Consider the following 22,678-nt stretch of genomic DNA (forward strand, 5'->3'; position numbering starts at 1 on the left):
GAGGAACACTTCAATAAATGTTCAACATCCCTAATCATCAGGAAAATGCAAACCAAAAGGACTTTGAGAGCCCATCTTTCATCTGTCAAAATGTCTAAAGCAAAAACACAAGGAACAGCTCATGCTGGCAAGGATGTAGAGCAAGGAAAGCATTCCTGCATTGCTGAAAGAAGTACAAACTTGCACAGGCACTATGGAAATCAGTGTGGGATCTTCTCTCAGGAAGATGGGAATCAGTCTACCTCAAGATCCTGATATTACACTCTTGGGCATATTCCCCAAGGATACTTTATCCTACTATAGCGCCACTTGTTCAACCATGTTCATTTGCAGCTCTATTCATAATAGCTAGAAAATGAAAGAAAAAAATAAAACCTAGATGTCCCTAGCAGAAGAATAAGTAAACAAAAAAAGTGTTACTCAGTTCAAAAAAGAAAAGAAAAAGAGAGCACCATGAAATTTTCAGACAAATAATTGGAACTAGACAAAAAATTAAATAAAATTATATATATATATGTATATATATATATATATCATCTTGAGTGAGGTAACTGAGACACAGAGACATAAGTATAATACAGTCAATTATATCTGCATATTAGACACTAAATAAATGCTAACCAAGCTATGATAGATACAGAGGGGTTAGTCATAAAGGAAGTGTTTAAGGGTTCTTTCTGTGAGGAGAAAATAGAATACATTTTATGGGTTGGTTGGGTCAGGGATTGGGGGAAGAGAATGTGAGATCAGGTGTGAATGGGGAGGAAAAATGGAAGTGAGGGAGAGAATGAGGGGAGAGACAGCTAGAATTATAGGGCATTTGAAGGATGGTGTGGAAACCCTGTACAGTGGAAATTTCCTATGATATATGAAAATGATCTTAATAAAATCTCCAAATAATGAGGGATGCAGCACCTGTATCAGTCATTTCTTGTCACCAACCAAGCTTCTGGTCCTAGAACTGGATTTCATCTAATTGAGTAGCTAGCCAAAAGGATCCCATAGAAATCCTTAAACAACCCTAGCTATTGCAATAAGCAGCTCTCTAAAAACTGGCAACAAGGCCCCACTGCTGAACACAATACCTATACAACTTTTTCCACATGGAGAGGTTAGGTTGGTGCCTACACTGAACATTCACACCCATTTTCTAATGTCTACAGCGTGGAAAGGTAATCTGAAAGCTACTAAGACAGAAGAGTAAACACCAAGACAACCACAAAACCATTAATCTATAATCTGTCCTGCCCTGCCTGTAAAATATGCTAGGGCCATGGTGGCCTAAGCCTTGTCAAAGTAACCAACTGATGTCTGATTTGACATAAGGCCTACTCCATGAGATGGAACCCAAACTTAGCACTAGGTAGCCCAAGGGTAAAACTAAATGCTACTGGTCTAAAAAGAAAAGATAAAATAAAATAAAATAAAATAAAATAAAATAAAATAAAATAAAATAAAATGACTACTAATGATATTCTGCCACACTTAGAGACACTCATAGATCATTGCCTTATTCAGCCATTATCAGAAAGTCTTCCTCCTACAGCAGATGGAATCGAATACAGAAACTTATAGCCAGACACTATGAAGAGAGAGAGAAAGAGAGATCTTGGAGCACACAGTGTTGTAACTTTCTTAAACTCTATAGCCTCTGTTGAGACCTACTTTAGTTCTTAGCATAACTATAGCTCCTCTGTTAATACCTGCTGTCACCTTTAGCATATCAGAAGCCATTTTGCCTCCCAGTCTCCATCTTGAGTGTAAGGTAAAATTAAGTTCAAGTTCTTAGGCTCTATGTGCCTGAGAATGGGATACAATTCAGTAGTTCAATGCTTGCTGCTTAGAATAAAACAAAAGATGATAAAAGCATGTTCTGCTTGAATTAAAGATAAATGTGTGTTCTGTTAGAGGCAAGAACTTTACAACCTGCTCTGCTATGTTCCTTACTCACAGAAAACTGGAAAGCCCCCAAGAGCGCTCCTACCCTAAATCCCAGCCAATCAGCTTAAAGTGCTTTATCTAGCTAACTAGATACAACACAATACACTTTAGAAGAAAATCAATTATGTTTAGCTTGCTAAAATGGTGTAATACTGGACCCTCCCCTGACTTCCTACACCAGGTTGTTACCTGGTTACAGTTTTCTGTATGAAAATAACTTGCATTAGAAACAGACTGGTGACCCAAAAGAGGCTCAAGTACCCAAAAGGACATTTGCTCAACCATGTTTGTAGCAGCTTTATTTGTAATAGCCAGAAGCTGGAAACAGCCCAGATGCCCCTCAACTGAAGAATGGATGCAGAAACTGTGGTACATCTATACAATGGAATATTACTCAGCAATGAAAAATAAGGAAATCATGAAATTTGTAGGTAAATGGTGGGACCTGGAAAGGATCATCCTGAGTGAGTTGTCCCAGAAGCAAAAAGACACACACGGTATATACTCACTCATATAACATACAACATAGAATAAACCCACTAAAATCTGTGCATCTAAAGAAACTAAGCAAAAGAGAGGACCCTAACTAAAATGTTCAATCCCCATCCTGAAAGGCAAAGAGGATGGACATCAGAAGAAAAAGAAAACAAGAAACAACCTAGGAACCTGCCACAGAGGGCCCCTGAAAGCCTCTGCCATGCAGACTGTGAAAGCAGATGCTGAGCCTGATGGCCAACTGATGGGCAGAGTGAATGGAATTTTATGTAAGAAGTGGGAAATAGTAAGAGCTGGAGAGGACAGGAACTCCACAAGGAGAGCAACAGAACAAGAAAATTTGAACACAGGGAACTTCCCAGAGACTCATACTCCAACCAAGGACTATTCATGGAGATAACCTAGAACCCTGACAATGCAGCCACTTCTGATGAGAACTGATAGACTAAGATCAGAAAGAAGGAGAGGAGGACCTCCCCTATCAGTGGACTTGGGGAGGGGCATGCATGCAGAAAGGGGGGGAGGGTGGGACCAGGAGGGGAGGAGAGAGGGGCTTATGGGAGGATACAAAATGAATAAAGTGTAATTAATAAAAAAAAAGGAACAGACTGGTGTCATAGTCTGGCTCCCAAGTCCAGATTGTGGCCCTGGACTGGTCAGTTTTTGTTCAGCATTCAATAAACTTCTATCAATCTGAGTCTGGTGTCTGAATGGACAGTATGCGCCTATTCCTGAACCCATAACAACAGCTCTAAATAAGATATCTCCATCAAATTCTCCCTTCAGAGCTCAGAGGACCCCAAAGAAGAGCCGGCAGAAGGAGTTGGGGATACAGAGGGGACAGAGGACACCAGGAGAACAAAGCCCCTAATAACAACTAAGCAAAGCTCATATGACATCACAGAGATTGAAGCAGCAGCCACAGGGTCTAGACGGGCCTGTCCTCTGAATATACACTATAAATTTCAGTTAGTACTTTTATGGGATTTTATGTGTAAATGAGTGGGTCTATGATTCTTGTGTGTTCTCTCTTGGGGTTCTTTTATTTTTCTATTGGTTTGTTGTGTCCAACTTTGATATGATGGTTTTTGTTTTATTTTATTTCATTTTATTTTGTTATGTGTTGTTATCTATTAAAAGCCTGTTCTTTCTTACTTTCTTTCTTTCTTTTCTTTTCTTTTCTTTTTTTGCCTGTTCTTTTTTAATGAAAGGTAGAAAGGAGCTCATTCAGATGGGAGATGAGGTGGGGAGAAACTTGGAGTAGAAGGAAGGGAAACTATTCAGATTATATTGTATGAGGAAAAAATCTGTGGTTAATAATGGATGGAGAGAGAAAAAATTTAGGAACTGATTTAAAAATAGGCATCATTTAAATAATTAATACTTTTTAAAATGTTTAAATATATATATTCCATTGGAGATGAGTTACCTGGCTCTATCCGAGGGCATTTAACCCCCAACCCTGACTCTTGGAGAAAAGCTTGCACCAGAAATGCAAGCTTGGGGTCAAAAAATTCTAGAAAAATTAACTCCTTTATGTGGAGCCAGATGAAAAAAGGAGCTTCCCAGGAAACCAGTTACCCTGGAGTAAGGGACTCAATATTCTCTGTCCTCAAGGGTTTTACGTATGGTATTCTTCATTCCTTTGCTCCACAAAGATCTTTTTATTTGATTCTTTTTGCCCACTTCTTACTCTTTTTCATTTACGATGATCTTTTGCTTTTTCCAGCAAATAAGGACATCCTATGAAAGCTAAGTTATGTTTTAAGTTTTAATTACTGTGCTTGAGAGCTCTCTAAAACAGAAATGCCTCTAACCTGTAAGCTCCACTTGCCCAGGGACAGGTAACTTCCTGGAATGCTGGAGGCTCTTGGTATAAGATAACAAGCCACATGTTTTCTGTAAACAAGGCTGGTTGTCCCAACGTCACAGGAAGTACTTGATCACAAGTAGGTGTGAAGTATGTAGACAAGAAGTATGTCAAGATATATGCTTGCCCCTGATTGGACAAAGGCAGGAAGTATGTAGCCTTGTGGGGTTTGCATTTATAAGGCTTGATCTAATGTAATTTGGGACCATTCTTTGGGAATCGTGGCTGTGGGTCAGGCTATGGGCTCATCTTCATGGCCAGTGTTTTACAAAGCTCACTTCAAATTTGGCTCGAAAAAAATGTGCTAGTGTTCTGTTCTCACCTCCCTTTAATGTGTAAACTGTTTCCACCCAAAATGCAGTCGCACTTCACAAGAGCACAGTTTGTCCAAGTCAGTACAGCAACAGAATGTAAAGTATGAGGAAGGCATTCTATGGGCGCAGACACCAAATATAGTTCCTTCTCTGCTGTGTATAGGACAAGTAAAGAAAGATTACCCGGGGAGAGGGAGGGGAGAGACTCAGAAACTACAAATACCCAACAGCCCAGAGAAGAATTGTCAAGTTCCAGGGAAGCTCTAGCTACAATCCAGTTCAAGATGAATGAAGAAAAGAAGAAAGCCTTTGAGGAAATTGATGACTGCAGGAAGTAATCTGCCCATCACTAAAGACATCTGAGAATGAATGTGCCCTCAAGCAGGGACAGAGATGGCAGAGGCTGCTGAGGCTCTCTGTTATGCCCTTGCAGTTGGCCCCAGATTTCCGTGTCTGCATGTGTCAGAATCAGATCACCAAGATCTCTCCTCCAGATCTTAGAAGATCCCGATGCATGTCCAATTTGTGGCCAGTGGGCTGTCTGAGGCCCAGGATGGCTGTGAATCTAGTCCAACACATTTGTAGATGTTATACATGACAACCTCTGCCAGCTGCCTATGGGTTTGTCCCTCCCCAGCCCGGCCTTCCCTAGTTTGGAACAGGCTAGTCATAAGCTTCATGCCCTCCCTTCCAGCCCTGAGGCATGGGGCTGGAGAACTTTTATTTTCAAGCTAACAAATACCCATTTCCTGTGAAGCCAGAGGAACAATTGAGAGCAAAACAAAAGCATATTTCAGGATTGTCAGTCTAGCCATGCAGACTCTAAACAGGAATCAACATCTATCTGGGCCACTCAGTGTCTAGGGTATTATGTCTTGACTTAATCCACAAGCAAAACAGGGGAAGAAAAGGTATGGATCTTCACAAGGGTTCTTTCTTCCCAGGCTGTGGGGCTGAAAAGCCTCATTAGCCTGAGTAGAACTTGGAAATCTGCCTACGCAACACCAAAGCCTCTTAGATTGTAAATCTTTGTGGCCAGACTTCTGAAGAACTACATAAATCTTGGCCTTCATGACTCTTATCAGAACAGAAATAAACACAGCCGCCTCCACTCTCTGGGAAGAAGTTAGGGAGCCTAGATAGCCGGCAGCACACTCTGAAACCTTGTGAGACACAGAGGCCTAATTTACCCACTGGGTAAGTCTATCCGGTTCCCATCTGAACTGTGCTTGAAGCAATGCCAGCATGCAAAGCAGTCAGGCTGGCATACTTAGTGTGGAGAGCGGATGTGATTAAGCTTAATGGAGGTGCATGGGAGAGATGCCTGGGTGGGTGGAGGAGGTACGGCTTTTGATATATGGAATAGTAGTTATACATCTCCTTACTTGCAAAAGGAAAAACAAATCAAAAGAATAAACTACAGAAAATATGACTTTGGATGCTTCTGCAACAGTCCTAAAGAAACCGGAAGGAGATTCCACAAGACAGAGCTTCCCACTGAGCTTCAGAAGTTGCAGTTGGTGCCAAGCACTATCCTCCTGACCACACAGGATACTTCTGGCAAAGCCCATGCCACGGAAGGAGGGTCTTTACGGTGCCTTTGCTGGGAACAGCCAGAGCTCTGTCATGACACTGGGACCTGGCATGATACCTTCTCCTGGCATGATGCGTGCATCGGTGCTGCTGAACAAGCACACACTCCAACACTACCTGAGCCTCCTAGTTAACAAGGTCAGACAGTCAGGGCAATAAGAACATGGTTTTAGGACAAAGGAGAATGTTCTATGCCTGGAAAGACTCAGGGAGTTCACGCTCTAGAGCATCAGTGAGGAGATCAAGATCTAGATCAGAGCTTGTGGCCTGTGTAGATTTATAGGGCACCTGAGTGGCTTTTCTGCATTTTCCTTTGGCCAGAGAATGGCTCTTATCTCAAGGAAGTTATGGACCCAAAACAGCAAGTGTGACCAGTTGGCACCCAGTGCAGATATTGGTGTGAAAGCTGAGACAAGTAAAGTAGAGAGGGGGAAAACCATAGAAGGTGATAATAGCAGGGTTTACATAAAGGTGAGGACATTGAACCTCACATTGGAGGTGGAGTGATCATTATCATAACTAGTCTTTATCTCTAAAGAGCTCAGGGTAGAGGGGCAAGTAGGTGTTGGCAGGTTACTAGCAAAAACAGCAAAAGAGGTTCTAACCTTGTGGGGTGGGGAGGTGGAGATGGACCCGGGAGGATCTAGGAAGAGGAACTGGAGTTGAATGTGACAAAAAATACATTGTATGAAATTCTCACATAAGTGATAAAATCAACTTAAAAAAACAAATCCAGGAGAGAAAGAGAGAATGGGAGAGGGAAGAAGGGAGGGAAAGAGGGAGAAGTGGGAGAGGGAAGGAGAGGAAAATGAATCACCAGCCCGACCTGGCTGTGCATGGCAGTAATTCTACATTGGGGGTGGAGACAGGAGCATCCTCAGGGTTCTGAGCCAGCCAGCCTAATTGAAGCAGAAAGCTTCCAGTTCGCGACAATAACAGTTCAAAACACTGCACAACACTGACCTCCAACTCTGTTTTCTCATTCACTCACGATCTCCCAGGCATAGGAGCATATACACCTGCATACTTACATGCATGTATCACAGACAATAGATACACATCATATGTATACACATACACATCACATGAACAAAAAAAATAAGATAAAATAATGTCCTGCTTCTGATGTCCAAAATAGAATTGATCCAGCATATCAGTCCATGCAAATCATTAGTGCAATATTGTTTAACAAGAGCCCCCCACCACCAATGTCCTTTGACATCTGACTAGAATCCTCACCCACTATGTGCCATCTGATATCACCTTGGCTTGCATCTGGCATGAATCCCACCAGGTTCATAGGTGTCCGATCCTCTGACATCATGACACAATATTGTGTTCAATGCTCATACCCAAAAGCCATGAAACTGAGAAACAAGGATAAAAATCACAGGAAACCCACATTTTGTGTGAGCTCATGATTTTGTGTCTACATTCATAGTTGTCTGGGCTGCCTGGGGCCCAAGGACATGAATTAAACATACCTAGCACACAGACTCACCCTTAACCCTGATTTTTATCTCTTAGTAATTTTCCATCTACCTGCCTCTACCCTTCCTGATCCTTAATTATAAATACTCTCTTCAAAGGAAAGTCTAGTCTTCCCCCCGTACTAAAAGCAGACCACTGCAGTGGTTCCTCGGACCTTTCTCAATTGTCCTGAATTAGAATTTTCTTATCATTCATCAACAAGTGTCCCTGAACAATGTTTTTAAACTTATGGACACATTTTCCGTTCATCCTGTTCAACACAGTAATCACACAAACACTTGAGCAAAGGTTTGTGACAGTGAACTCTGATATTATTTTATTTGGCTTAAAAAGCCAAATGAGGCCATAACAGGCATTTCAAGAGCAGAAAATGGTGAGTTCGCCAGACAGAAGCGATCTATATGTAATCACTTCTTGGATGGGAACCACACAGGACCCTAAGGTTCCCTCAGACTTTTACATGAGCAAAAACAAATTTTTCTCTGAATTTTCAGGGTGACACTTGGGTCCCAAATACCTAAGTGTAGTTCTAGCTGGCTGGAATTAAAGACTTTCGATGGCTAAAAACTGTGCCTCAATGGTCACGCCTGGTGAGTTCCCCATAATACTTCGACCATTTGGTGTCTCTTGAACTCATCTTTAAGGAGTGACGGTCTTGTTTCTTGTGCAGAAAGAATAGTGAACTTGCCCAGGGCTACACAGCTGCTAAGCAGTAGCACAAAGATCCAGGCAGCCACACTTGAGCGTTCACCCGTGCTCCTAAAACCTTAGACTGCACAGGCACAGAGCAGAGTGAGCAGAAGCAACAGGAAAGCTGAACGACCAAACAACTTTGCTTTACATTCGGAAAAAGACCCACCTGTAAAGTTACCAAATTACGTACTGTGAATCACAAGTCACTAATCCTTAGACCAACTCTCCAAGTCTGAATGCAGCGTGTGCACTTTGCACGCAGACTTGTGTTGTCGGGTGTGTTTGGAAATGACAAGGCCCTCTGCCACAGGCACACAGTGAAAAGCGAGTCAGTTGTGCCTAGACCAAAGAAAAATGGAGTCCTATAAATATAAAACAGATGAAATTTCCAGAGCCATTTTTCTGCACTTGAGCAGTTTTTAAATAAACTATTTTAAAAAAAAAATTCCTTAAAAAGAAGAAAATAGCAAAACCAAAATAAAAACCGGATTCAGAGTTGATTGGAACTGATGAGATTAATTTCGACTGTGAGTGGTTCAAGTCTGAACTGGTCCTCAGCTTTCTTGATGCGTGTCTCACTTCATGGGTCTCACCAGGGCTCTGACTTAAAGCTTAACCTTGCACAATTCTGAGATCTAAATGTTTTTTCTTTCCCCAATATCTTTTCATTCTCCTGTGCTCAGTTTCTCTGTGGTGGTGCACACCCATGTCAACATGGCCTGCAAGCATTCCTACATATTCAGCACACAATGATGGTAAAGCAGGCCTTGTTTGTTGAGCACGGACTTTGTTCCAGATAATTGCTCTCTATCATCTCACAGAGATCTTGGCAGAAGCCTAATATCACAGGACAAACACAAAGCAGAGCCAAGACTTCAAAGCCTGCGGTGTGCTGGCTCCAGAGTGTACAGCTGTGGACCTGTGGACTCTTCACCAACCTCCTGCTCACAGCTGGAAAAGACTTGGTCAAAACAACAAAGCTAAGTCAGGACAGAGCTTGTTTCAGAATCTGAGTTCCCACGACTCTAGCTGCTGCTTCTGCTGCTGCTTCTTCTTCTTCTTCTTCTTCTTCTTCTTCTTCTTCTTCTTCTTCTTCTTCTTCTTCTTCTTCTTCCCCATAGAGTTATCCTAAATGTCCCTTGTTCCAAGAATCCCTTGCATAGCTTGCTACTAGAAAGTCCCAGGCAGGTCAGTTTCTCTAACAAAGAATTGCATGGCTTATGAGAGGCAGAAGTAATCCCTATGGTTAGACAACCCTAGAGATCACTACTCCCATTTTTTCCCTTAGACTCCAGGGTCTCCCTCAGGATGGTGGACCCCTGAGATGACAGTGGCTGCAATGCAAAGCTTCATCTCTTCACGTCCTGGGAATAGCACCCCTCCCAGTGTATGTGAATATGGATGTGTCTGGACAAGCTGTGGGGAGTGAAATCTCTCCATTTCCTGCCCAGCCTCTCCTGTCCTGTTGAGGCAGGAGAAGAGGGTGGAGAGTGATGTCCGAAAGGCCTTATGCAAGAGCTGTGAATTAGCATAGGAAAGAAACCAGTTGGCACAGAGAAAGGTTGGAAACGCCAAACATGCCAAGACCAGTATGTAGCAGAGCCCCTGCCCGAATTCTTTCCAAATCCCTTTTTTTATGCAAATGCGTGAGAAAGTCTGTGTTATGAAATGACCTATAAAAGTGCCAGTCATTTGTGTACAGGGCCTTTGAGCTTCTAACCATCCTCCCTGCCTGCTGCCTTCCCTGGAAGGGGATTCTCCTAATAAACTCTGTGTCAGCTACTATTCCCATGCATGTGTCTGGTTTCTTGCTCTGAGACCTGGAAATCTGGTGGGAGCCTATCAAATCCTAATATTCAGTACAGATGTTATACTTGCTAGGTGACTGTTCTGTTCCTCAGTTGGCCTACCCTATTCCTTCTCGTTGCTTGATGTTGGGAACTCATAACAGACCAGCCAGCTCCAACAGGTTTCAGTCAGTCTCTGCCAGGCTCTGAAAGACCAAAGAGGAAGCGAGGGCAGTCTTCAGACTGGCAAGCCTTCAGGTGCCTACACGGATGGAGCAAGGAGTCAGTTGGCCCCCACTCTGGACCACCCCAAAGTCGACTTCAAATATTAAAATCCATCACTATTTCAACTGGAGAATAAGAGAATGGTCACATTGGTGTGAATCCTGTTGCTTCCAGAACTCCTCTCCCAGTTCTGTACCTGTAATTTTCCTCCTTCCCATTATTCTTTACTCAGAACTTTGTGATCTTTTTTAGGTGGCTTATGTTCTAGATATGTGTGTGAGGAATAACAGCACTTTTTCATACCAGTCCGATGGTGAACTCCAACATCAGAGGAATCAAAGATAACCAGACCTGCAGGAATCAGCATGCAAAATGATGATGGAAAAGTAGTTGACCCAGAAGTAATGTTTGGTCTCAAACCAGGACAAATGGCTAACTGAGGATTAATATATTAAAGAGGAGCTCGTCGCCAGGTTCTCCCAGCATCCCTCAGCCCTTGCCTATTCATGATAAGGTTGACATACTCTACTGCCTACCCTGAACTTCTCCAGCCTTGTGGCTGGTTGCTCTTCCTCCAGTTGCCCTGCCTTAAATAATCCAGCCATTTTGGTTACTGGCCCTTTCATCTACCCTTTACTCTCTGGCTTTTTCTTCTTTCCTCTCCCTTCTCCCCTCTCACCTCTCCTTACATGGTCTGGCTCAGGGTTATGTTCACTCTGGACTCTCCAGATGTTTCTGCCTCTGGCTATGCTCTCCCTTTCATCTACAGTAAACCTTCTTCACCACCTTACCTAGGAGCAGTCATGTCCTTTCTTTTTTATTTCTTTTCTTTTTTATTCAAGCAGAAAATGAGGCCTTAGCACTGATGCAGGATACATATTTTACAGATGAGAAAGTGCCTGGAACTCACAGAAATGAACATCACATTACATCTCACTAAGTTTTAAAACATGAGTTATCATCACAAATTAAATCTTGAGCCTTCTCAAATCTGTAGCCTTGATGCATCTTTGTTATTATCCTTATTAAATGTAGAAAATGTAGAATTCCTGAATCACAATAACTAACACTTCTATCATATTTTTCTCATCTTAAAATGTCCCTATTATAAAAATTCTTGAGCCTGACCCAAAACCCATCAAACACTTAAATAAAATAGCTATTTTAATTCTCCTTAGAAGATGAGGAGATTAACAGACATATTTCTGACTCTTTAAAGCTACTGAGAAAATAACTGATGTGCTATAATGTGCAAAACAAAAAAAAAAGTTAAAAACAAAGATAAATACGTGAAACAAAATAAGACCAAAAAAATGGTGACAGAACCACAGAGTTGCTCTGTGGTACCTCCCGTGGTTTCAGATTATCTCACTAAATTAAAATTCATTAGAACACAAAGTTTCTCTTGATTATGTTATAAGTCCACTATGAAAGATAAAGCGGGAGAGTCAGTTCCTAGTCCATAGTTGATTATAAGAAAATAAAAGATTACAGAATGTTTCCTGTTTCCCCATGGTGGTAATATGTTTCTAATGAGTTCAACCTGAGGCTCCATCTAATTTTCCCCCAGTGATGAACGCCTGGGAGTTTGCCACAAAATTATTTACAGTGGGATGTCTGCAATCTATATAGTTCTTTAATATGTAAGTGGCTGTTCCAACGTACTCCTGATGGGAATGTCTCTCAACATGTAATCAAATACTAGGGGCTTAGAAAAGGTTTGATAAGAGTGCATTGAATAAAGCAGAATTGTTGACATGGTCAGGTTAGCATCCACTTATTTACTCAGAGCAGTGTCAGGATCTCTGTCACTGAAAAATAAAATTAAAATAGATTTCTCATGTATACAGTAAACTTCTGGTGATGTTTGAAATTAACCTGATAAATTAGGAAATTATTAGCACAAAAAACCTTGGATGGAAAAACTTGGCAAGATCAAGGACAACACAAGTTCTTGGGAACCAGAGCCTGAAACAATGCTAGCTTGCTCTTCCCTTTCTTCTCTTCCTCTATCATCTATCTTTCTCTGCTTTGGCTTTATTGCCTGTCACTACACACAGACTTCTCCCATTAGACCAGGATTCATCACCCTAAGTAAGTATAAAATGTTTCATATCATAATTTCTATCCTCAACATAGGTTAGCATGTTCCCCTCTTAAGAAGGAAACTCCCAAGGAAATAATCTGACTCAACAAAGCTCAGATGCTCACCCTTCCTATCAGACAATGAACCCTGTCTCTGGAGCAGGCTTCCTCCTACATCTCCGTAATTGCAACATGAAGAGTCCAGTTATCAAAGACTGTAGATTCTTCCTTCCTCCAGTAGAATGAGGCTGGTGAGCCTGGGCAAAGCAGTAGGTACAAGACAGACCAAAATCAGAACAGGTGTTCATCTAAACCAGAAGCTTTGAGTGGTAGCTGTCTTTATTATTAGTGTTATTATAACAAAGTGACAGCGGAAATTTAGGTCTTCCAAGGTTTACAATCATGGTTATAAATCTCCAACAATTTCTTTTCAGTTTTAACAAAAACTTAATAAACCATACATGTTTAAAATGTACTGCTTGGAATGTTTTGACGGTTATATTCTCAAAACAGCTATGGTCTTGAAAACTGTCCATCACCTCCAAGTTTCTTCCTGATTCTCTGTAATCTTTCCCATAAACCTCTACCCCATCTTGCTTTGGATTTCACATAACCAGTGACTGAATGACTAAGGTTCTGTTCCTATAAGGTAGTGCTCAGTTTCTAGAATCTGTGCAAATGGAAGCTCACAATATGTATCTTCTCTTGTCTTATTTATTCAGATTAGTTGAGGTTCATCCATATTGTAGTTGCATAAGTAGTTTATTATCCTTTATGATGAGAATTTCATTATAGACTGAGCTGTGGTTCTTATAATTCAAGAGCTCCTATGATGGCGCCCTTGAATCTAGTGTACAAGCCTGTGACAACATTTGGAAGTAATGCCTTCAATTCGACAGTTATGATAATATGAGGCCATTAGGGCAGAATCCTAATCCTGAAATGACTGGTGACCTCATAGGATAAACACTAAGAATGCAAGGCCCAAGGAAGCCTTCAGGGACCCCAGGGACACAGGATTCTAGGTTCCTGCCCAAGGTACTACTTGCCTTTCCAAGGAGGCTTGTGGACTGGGGATGGGGTGGGGGCTAGGACAGAAACCTTTAGCCTTCCCTGTTAATTCCCTTATCCATCAGGGGCAGAGCCAACAGAGAGGAGCTGCACACTGGCCCAGACCCTTTATCGCCTGTCATCCTGAGGAGGCCTGTGAAGGGCCCAAGGAACATCTAGTTTAGACATTTCCCTTCCAACCTGGAACACACCAAGCAGAGGTGAGCTACGTTCTATCCCCAGAGCTCTATTCTGTGGGACCCCAGGAACAGTCAAGTCTACCTGAGGCCCAGCTACCAGAGGTGAGCAGCAGGCTGTTTGTTGACTTACCTTGTTAGGCCCAAGGTTTTGCCTACCTCCCTGAGGAGTACTGCATCTGGAACACTTAGCCAACCCCAGGAACAGCCAGATGGCTAAAGGCTAGTGTAAGAACACAAGCAACAAGAGGCAGGGCAATATGGTATCACTAGAACCCAGATATCCTACAACAAGCCCTGGAGGTCCTAAAACAGCTGAAGCACAATAAAATGACCTAAAAATCTATTCTTATATTTATGATAGAGGTCTTTAAAGAGGAAATGGATAAATCCCTTAAAGAAATACAGGAAAATACAATCAAACAGGAGAAGGAAAAGAAAAAAAAAATGTTTAAGACCTGAAAAAGACTTAGAAGAAATAAAGGAAACATGAACTGAAGAAATCCTAGAGAGAGAAGGCCTGGGGAGGAGAACAGGAATAATGGACTCAAGCATCACCAACAAAATACAAGAGATGGAAGGATACAGATCACCAATTAGATTGGACCAGAAAAGAGATGGAAAATACAAGGCATAGGCGATACTATAGAAATAACTGATATATCAGTGAAAGAAAATGTTAAATCTAAAAAATTCCTGACACAAAACATCAAGGAAATCTGGGATACTATGAAAAGACTTAACCTAAGGATAATAGGAATAAAAGAAGGTGAAGAGTCCTAGCTTCAAGGGAAAGAAGTTATTTTCAACAAACTCATACATAAAAAAAAAACTTGCCCAACCTAAAGAAAGATATGCCTATAAACATACAAGAAGGATACAGATCACCAATTAGATTGGACCAGAAAAGAAAATCCACCCACCACATAATAATCAAAATACTAAATCCACAGAACAAAGAAAGAATATTAAAAGCTGCAAAGGAAAAAGGCCAAGTAATTCTAATAGACCTATCAGAATTACACCTGACTTTTCAACAGAGACTCTAAAAGCCAGAAGAGCCTGGATAGATGTCTTGCAGGCTCTAAGAGACCACAGATGTCAGCCCAGGCTACTATACCCAGCAAAACTTTCTGTCACAATAGATGGAGACAACAAGGTATTCCATGACAAAACCAAATTTAAACAGTATCTATGCACAAATCCAGCCCTATAGAAGATACTAAAAGAAATACTCCCATCCAAGGAGGTTAACTACACCCAAGAAAATACAGAAAATAATTTCTCACCAACAAAACAAAAGAAAGGAAACACACACACATACACATACTACCACCACCATCAACTTCAAAATAACAGGAATCACTGGTCATTAATATCTTGCAACATCAATGGACTCAATTCCCCAGTAAAAACGACACAGGCTAACAACAGAATGGATGCAAAAAATCTTTCTGGTACATTAAAGAAGCACACCTCAGCATCAAATACAGACATTACCTCAGAATAACAGGCTGGAAAAAGGTATTCCAAGCAAACAGACCCAAGAAGCAAGCTGGACTAGCCATACTAATATCTAATAAATGAAAATGAGAATGAAAGCTAATGACCAAAGACAAGATCTGTTTTTCAGAAGCTGTTCTCAGTGACCTACTTCCGGCACAGCCCACCCTTTTAGAGTTAGAGTTTCTACCAGCTCCAAACAGTGCCCTCCACTGTGGACCAAGATCTCAACACATGAGCTTTGACGAACATTAGATTCAAGTCCTCGTAGCCTATGTTCAGCACCAAGTGTTGGTTCACTGAGTCCATGCTGATAAACTTTTAGCCGAAATTAATCAACAGAGATGGGGAAGGACACTTCATTCTTGTCAAAGGAAAAATACGCCAAGAGGGTATCTCAATTCTGAAAATCTATGGCCCAAGAGACAGGTCATTGAGACAGAAACTAAACAGGCTCACTTAGACTACTAGCCACTTCTGGCACTGGTTGTGGAGGCTGGATATGGCCTGGCCCAACAGATAACACATATCACTAAGTATTGGTTACCTCCATTCCCAGACTTTGGAAAAATGGGTCATACATCCTTCCCTTTGAAAGGACAATCCTGGGTGCTTAACATTCCTAATTTCCTTGGAGACAAGTGGGAGCCAAGACCTTTATTCTTCCAACATCTTTTAATATTCTCAGCTCCATTCCACACATTCCTGAAGTGGTCTTCCATATTACCCTTGATTCTTTCTCAAGGTTTAGATCTATGAATTTCCAAATTACCAAACCAATGGGCATTTAAATTGGACATTCATAGACTATATGAAAAAAATAACAAATTTCTTTAATTTTTTTTTAATCTGAAAACAGTTGAAGTTCTTTCTTCTTGAAGTAGCAGATAATATTGATTTAGTATCTGTCCCCAAAATACACACTATGGAAGTTCATCTAAACCTTCCTCTATAATGTTTGAAAACTTGAATTGCCTGTTAGCTCTTTTATCATCCAGATGCAAGCCCATGTTGTAACATTTAGCCTGAGAAGTTTACTTCAGAGACTCCAATTGAAAATAATTTCAGGATGAGTCAATAGAGTTATTACAAAAAAAAAGTGTGTGAATTGCTTTTAAAAATATATGATATATGTTGTGGGTTATAATATTTACTATTGATAGATCTTTTAATTAAGCAGGGGTTATTCCTAAAAAGCTGTATAACCAAATCACCACACAGAGACTAGGATTTATTTAATTAACTTAGAGCACATGCTGTGTAATAGTTACTCCATCCTAAACCTCCAAGCCCGCATAGTTTCCTACCATTTAGATTTCACCCATTATACTTACTTTTAGTAATATCTTAGGTCTGGTTCATTTCTCCACGTGGTTCCAAGACCTCTCCTCCTGATTTTCCTCCTCTCCTCCCTCTTGCTCTCCCTTTCTAGACCAGGATGTCCCACCCTATACTCTCCCATTGACTTGTGGGGGCACAGAGAGAAAAGAGACTTATGGAAGTTTGAGGGGCTGAAGAGCTAATTCAGGGGTTAAGTTTGTTTGCTGTTGTTGCAGGAGTCCTCAGTGCAGTTTCCAGCACCTACTGAGCACCTCACAACTGCCTGCAATTCCACCTCCAAGGGATCTGACTTATTTTACTTATTTTAAAGGGGAAGAAGAAAGAAAGGAAGGGAAGGGGAGGGGAGGGGAGGGGAGGGGAGGGGAGGGGAGGGGAGGGGAGGGGAGGGGAGGGGAGGGGAGGGGAGGGGAGGGAAGGGAAGGGAAGGGAAGGGAAGGGAAGGAAAAAGGGAAGGGAAGGAAAAAGGGAAGGGAAGGAAAAAGGGAAGGGAAGGAAAAAGGGAAGGGAAGGAAAAAGGGAAGGGAAGGAAAAAGGGAAGGAAAGGAAAAAGGGAAGGAAAGGAAAAAGGAAAGGAAAGGAAAGGAAAGGGGAAGGGGGAAAGGGAAAGAGAAAGGAAAAGGAAAAGGAAAAAAAAGGAAAAGGAAAAGGAAAAGGAAAGGAAAGGTGGGGCAGTAGTACATACTCTTGGTGAGTGTGGCTCTCACGGGAGTTTTATCTTTGAGATCTTGGACAGAACATTTTATGGGCAACCTTCAATGATAGGAACAACTATCCATCAGCTAAGAAGGGAGAAAGTCAGGAATTTCAGGAGTGGGTCAGGATCTTCTCCAAGTTTACTCCCCCCTTTTTAAATGCTTGTATGGATTCTATGGCTGTGTCCATACAGCAAATGCACAGTAGTAACAGGTAAGTTTGTAAAGTACTAATAGAGATATACGTGTAATCTTGGTTAGCATGGTGGTCCCCTTTCATTTTCAGCAGTCTTTCTGTAGCACAGCTACAGAACCTAGTTCTGTAACCTAGTTGTTGCATTTAGTGCCTTCGCTATTCCCATACACTTTTAGCACACCAGACCCTCTCAGAGGTAAGAGAACCACAAAGCCATTAAGAAGATGGGTAAACCTTGAGCCTTTCACTTATGCTCTTTTTCTCAAAGCTCTTTCTAGTAGATTGTCTTGTGACTTTGTGTTCTTTTTTTAGAAAAGAAAAACAAACAAACAAACAAACAACAACAAAAAAAAAACTCCCAAACTTGCTCCAGAAACCCTGGCTCTCCTCATATCAAGCACTCAGGGACATGGGTGCTTCAGGAATTTAAAATCTTAAACTACCCTGTTACCCTCCCCCACCTACTTCTCCTCTTCCCTTTTCATGTTGTGTCTTCTTTTTGAGCCTTCCCTTTCTTCTTGGAAAGTGGTGGAGAAGATTTCTTAATCTAAGAGGTAGAATCTTTTGTCTAAACTTGACAACTGCTGCTCCACCCTAAACTTAGAAACCTATTTCTTCCAAACAAACTCTGCCTCAGTCTCATAGGAACAACTCCCAAGATGCCATAAGCTGTACAACCTAACCTTGCAATGTAAAGAAGAACATGAACCCTGGGGTCAGGTGAAATTCAAAAATGCCTATGGCCTGACTAGCTAAAAGACCATGAACAGTAAACTTGTAAGTGAGGCAGCTGGTCTCGCGTCTACTGAGGTAACTCTATATTATATTGAATAGAAGCTGCCTAAGGAGAGGACTCAGTCTTATTTAATCTCTGGCATCTAGTTGATATTCAGGTAACATCCCTAGAATAACTGGCTTTGAAATAAAAATGATACAGACACCATAGATATATTTAATAGCTGACTGAGACATATACACACAAAGAATTCAACCAAAGAACCTAGCTTCCAGCCTCAAATAGTTCATTCTTTCTCTGAAGAGAAACTAAACAAACTAATTGAAGCTCTAGAAGAGTTATAGGACAATAAAGACAGAAGATGAATTTTATGTGGAGATCAGAGGACAACCTGGCGTGATAGTCCTCAGGTGCCTTCCAGTGCATATTTGAGACATAGTTTCTCCTTGACCTGGAACTCTGCTAAACAGCCTAGACTAGATGCCCCAGAGATTCCAGATCCAGCTCTTTCTGCCCTCCACCTTGCCATTACTTCAATCACAGGGCACATGCCACTGTGCCCAACTTTTTAGGTTGGCTTCTAGGAATTTAAACTCAGGTCCTCTACTGCATGTGAGGCAAGCAGTTTATTTGTCTAAACCACCTCTCTAGCCCGATCATGGTTTTTTATAACAAAATAATATCAACCTCTTAAGAAACTGCAAGGTATCTTAGTATCTCAGCATGAAGCATCAAGACTGAAGTTGGGTAACATAATGGTGAGAATCAGGTGACAATTTTGAAGCCGTCTTCCCCATTAACGTTGGTATTCAAATCACAATACTGTTTCTTAATTTATCAAAAATAAATATTTTCTTTCAGTTTAGGGTCCAATGAGACCACATATGTAAGTATATGTTGATTTTATATTATGCACATACAGTATCAATATGGATGTTTAACACTGGATAACTACAAACTCACTTAAAATCCTCCTGGGACCATTCCCACTGCTAGCAGTGGTGTGTGATTTATTCCTGGGGGATGTCTGTTATTTTGCTTGAGAAAGTGCTTTAAAAGAGAGTTCCACCAATGTTTCAGCAAAAATGCAGAAAGACCAGGTTGAGTGGTAAAGCCAGCAGACAAAGCGTCCCGGTGGAGTAGATTGTATTTCATGCAGGGGTAAATGATGCTAGCTGGAATAGATGCAGAGTGTACTGTAGTCAGGAACTCGGAGCCCTGAGGATTTCAGAGGAAGTGCTTAACAACGCAGCTTGCACTTAAAGAATGAGTAGGTCCTAACAGCATATCTTTAGCACGTTCTATTAAGAAGGAGTGAATTGCAAAGCCGCATAAATACGTTATAGGTTTGTGGAGCAGTGGCTTCCAGCATCTCATGCTACAACGGGGCAAGATCCTTTTGATGTCCATGGTTAGCATAAACCAGGATAGACAGGAAAAAAAAGAACATATTTATGAGGTGTCAAGAGGTAACCAAGATAGGAAGTACCTGGAGGATAAGCATAGATCAAAATCCCTGTGGGGCTGGAATGTAGGTCTCCTGGTCAAGGGTGTGATACCTCAGCAACAAGAGTCTATAGAATTAAGGGCTGGGGATATAGAAGAGTCAGTAGAGTGCCTTCCTAGCATGTATGAACCCCCAGGCTCAATCCCTGTGTCCTATGGCACAGGCATTGTGGCACACACCTATAATCCCAGCGCTGGGAGGTAGAGGAAGAAAAAAAAATTTTTTTTCTTCTCTCAGAGTGGAGCAGCATACATAACTACATTTAATGTTCATTTGTTCAGCATAACTAAGGGCTAAATAAGCCAAATAGACTTCTTTTGCAGCAGTTTTCCACCTTTAATATGCTAACATGCCTTGTCAAACTCTAGAGGAAAGAAATAATAGTGTTTCCCATGTATTCAATTACATCACTTGTCATAAACACTAATTCTTTTTCCTCTTTGTGTGTGTGTGTGTGTGTGTGTGTGTGTGTGTGTGTGTTCCAATAAATTTTTTTGGACAAAGCGAACAACTGGCTGCATTTGGCACATGGGGTATAGCGCATTGAACCCCATTGCCTTCATAAATTCAAGTAAACACTAATTCTTAAAAAGTTTTCAGTTTGTGTTTTCTTTAGTGTTTCCATTTCCATCTAAATCTTGAACCACTGTGTTGATTTCCTGATCTGTTTGTTTGTATTTTCCTGCCTTTCATTCAATTCCTTTACCTGTTTGTTTGAACTTTCTTCTATTTCTTTCATTTCTTTCAGGATTTAATCATGTCCTCTCTAAAGGCCCCAGCCTTTTTGACTGTAACTTCCTGTATTTCTTCTGTTTGACTGTATCTTTCTGTCTTTCTTTACAGATAATATTCATTTCCTATGTTATCATCTGTTAAACACGGCTGTTGGAGCCCACTGTTGGGTCTGCTGGTTGCTGTGTAGTCACAGCTGCCCTGCTTATCAGACACAGTGTGCTATCAGTGCCGCCATCTTGGATGCTCCACCTGAGTCCCATATTTAACCTTCTACTTTCTGTGTGACTTTGGGCACATTCCTTAACCTTCTGGAGACCTTTTCTTTTTCAAAACCTGTGTAGTGCTGCCTGAATAGTGTTGTTGGGGAAAAAGGAGATATATGCAACAGCAGGAAACATGTCTGGTTTGACATAGAGTTCACAGAAGTGACTGCTATACTTCTATATGCTCAAAGGAACACAGCTTCCCAATGTTCACATCAAATAGAACCATTGGCTAGAGATATAGCTCAGTTGCTTAACATACATGAAATCCTGGGTACAACCTCCAGTACTACATGGCACAGCCATGTTGGTACACAGCTGTAATCTGAGCATTGTGGAGGTCAAAGCAGAAAGATCAGGAGTTCATGGTCATCCTCAGCTACAAATCCAGTTAAAAGCCAACTTGTCCCAAGAAGGAAAAAAAAACATTTCAATCCACAGTATTTGCATTACTTGCTCCTTCCTCCATTCAAGCAAACATTCATAGAACAATAAACCTATGTTACAAAGCATTCCAGAAATAGAAAGGGGAAGCACAGAGGATGTCTGTATATCAGTTCAAGAGTGATCAGATAGGAGCTTCCCTGACTGTAGGATCTACTTGGTAGAATAAAAGAGAAAAAGAAAGAAAGAAAGAAAGAAAGAAAGAAAGAAAGAAAGAAAGAAAGAAAGAAAGAAAGAAAGAAAGAAAGAAAGAAAGAAAGAAAGGAAAGAAGGAAGGAAGGAAGGAAGGAAGGAAGGAAGGAAGGAAGGAAGGAAGGAAGGAAATGATCAAATTTTAAGAAAGCATATGGACCTCCCAAATTATCTTTATAAAATACTGTAACTTGTTTCCAATTGTTCTTGAGGTATCTGGGGAGAGAGAGAGTGAAATAAGAGTTAGCAGCATGTAAAACTTCTGAATCAACTTCAGTAATGATGAAGTTACTGCAATATCTATTGTAATGGCTAAGTGTAATCAATATTCAAGTTACAGAAAGTAGAGAACCCAGACTTGTGACCACCATCACCATGTGAGAAGGATCCTACATGGAACAGAAAGGTGGAGTCTGCCCCTTGGTTAGAAGAGTAAACCCTGGCTAAGTGTTAGCTCCTGCCCAGGCCCCACCCAGGCACCCCACCCTGCTGTTACCCAGCTGAACCTATGAGATCTTGAGCTTTCTCCCAAGTGAAAGATCTCCACCATGCCTCCCAACAGGTACCTTATGACCTCAGAACCATCCATAACCAGGAACTTAGTGTGAAAAGCTATGCCTGCTGTGCTTGGTGTCAGGGAGGGAAGGGCTGATGACAGAGAGGCTAGACTGATGGGGAGGCAGATTACTGGAAAAGACAAAATACCCCAGGACTGTCCTTCAAGGCAGTCCAAGAGCACAGGCTGTCTCCAGCTGTGAGTGTGATTTGAGTTTTGGCAAAGAAAAGCCCAGCATCAGACAAGGTAGTGATGATGACAAGCAGCATATAACTATGGCAGAACACACTCCTATGGGTTTGCCAGAGGGACATCCAGGAGGATTCAAATAACCTGAAATCCTTTTCAATGTTAGTGTATCTAACCAAATACTGCACATGACAAACGTGCATTAAAAATTATTCTCTGTTTATTTGAAGGTTAAGTCTAACCTAGCCCATTATAGCTTTATTTGGTAAATCCAGCAACCCGGCTGCAGAGCTGGTACTCAGACCCACAGCAAGTACAGCTGTCTTTCAAATCAGGCAGAAGGCGCCACTCGTTGCTCAGAATTTATGTAGGATCAGCTCTGTGTGTGCACACTTGATTCACACTTCTGGTAATATCAACTTTATTTGATAACAGATCAGGATCAAAGTGTTCCTGGGTAAGATACGGATGAAATTTATTTCTCTTTGCTGCTTATGCAGGCAGAATACTAATTGACTAAATGTCTTTAGCATTAGGCTGACCTAGATGCAAATCTCAGATCATTGGTGACTCAGTGAGTGTC

This window comes from Meriones unguiculatus, chromosome 2 (assembly GCF_030254825.1).
Source record: "Meriones unguiculatus strain TT.TT164.6M chromosome 2, Bangor_MerUng_6.1, whole genome shotgun sequence".
Classification (NCBI taxonomy): Eukaryota; Metazoa; Chordata; class Mammalia; order Rodentia; family Muridae; genus Meriones; species Meriones unguiculatus.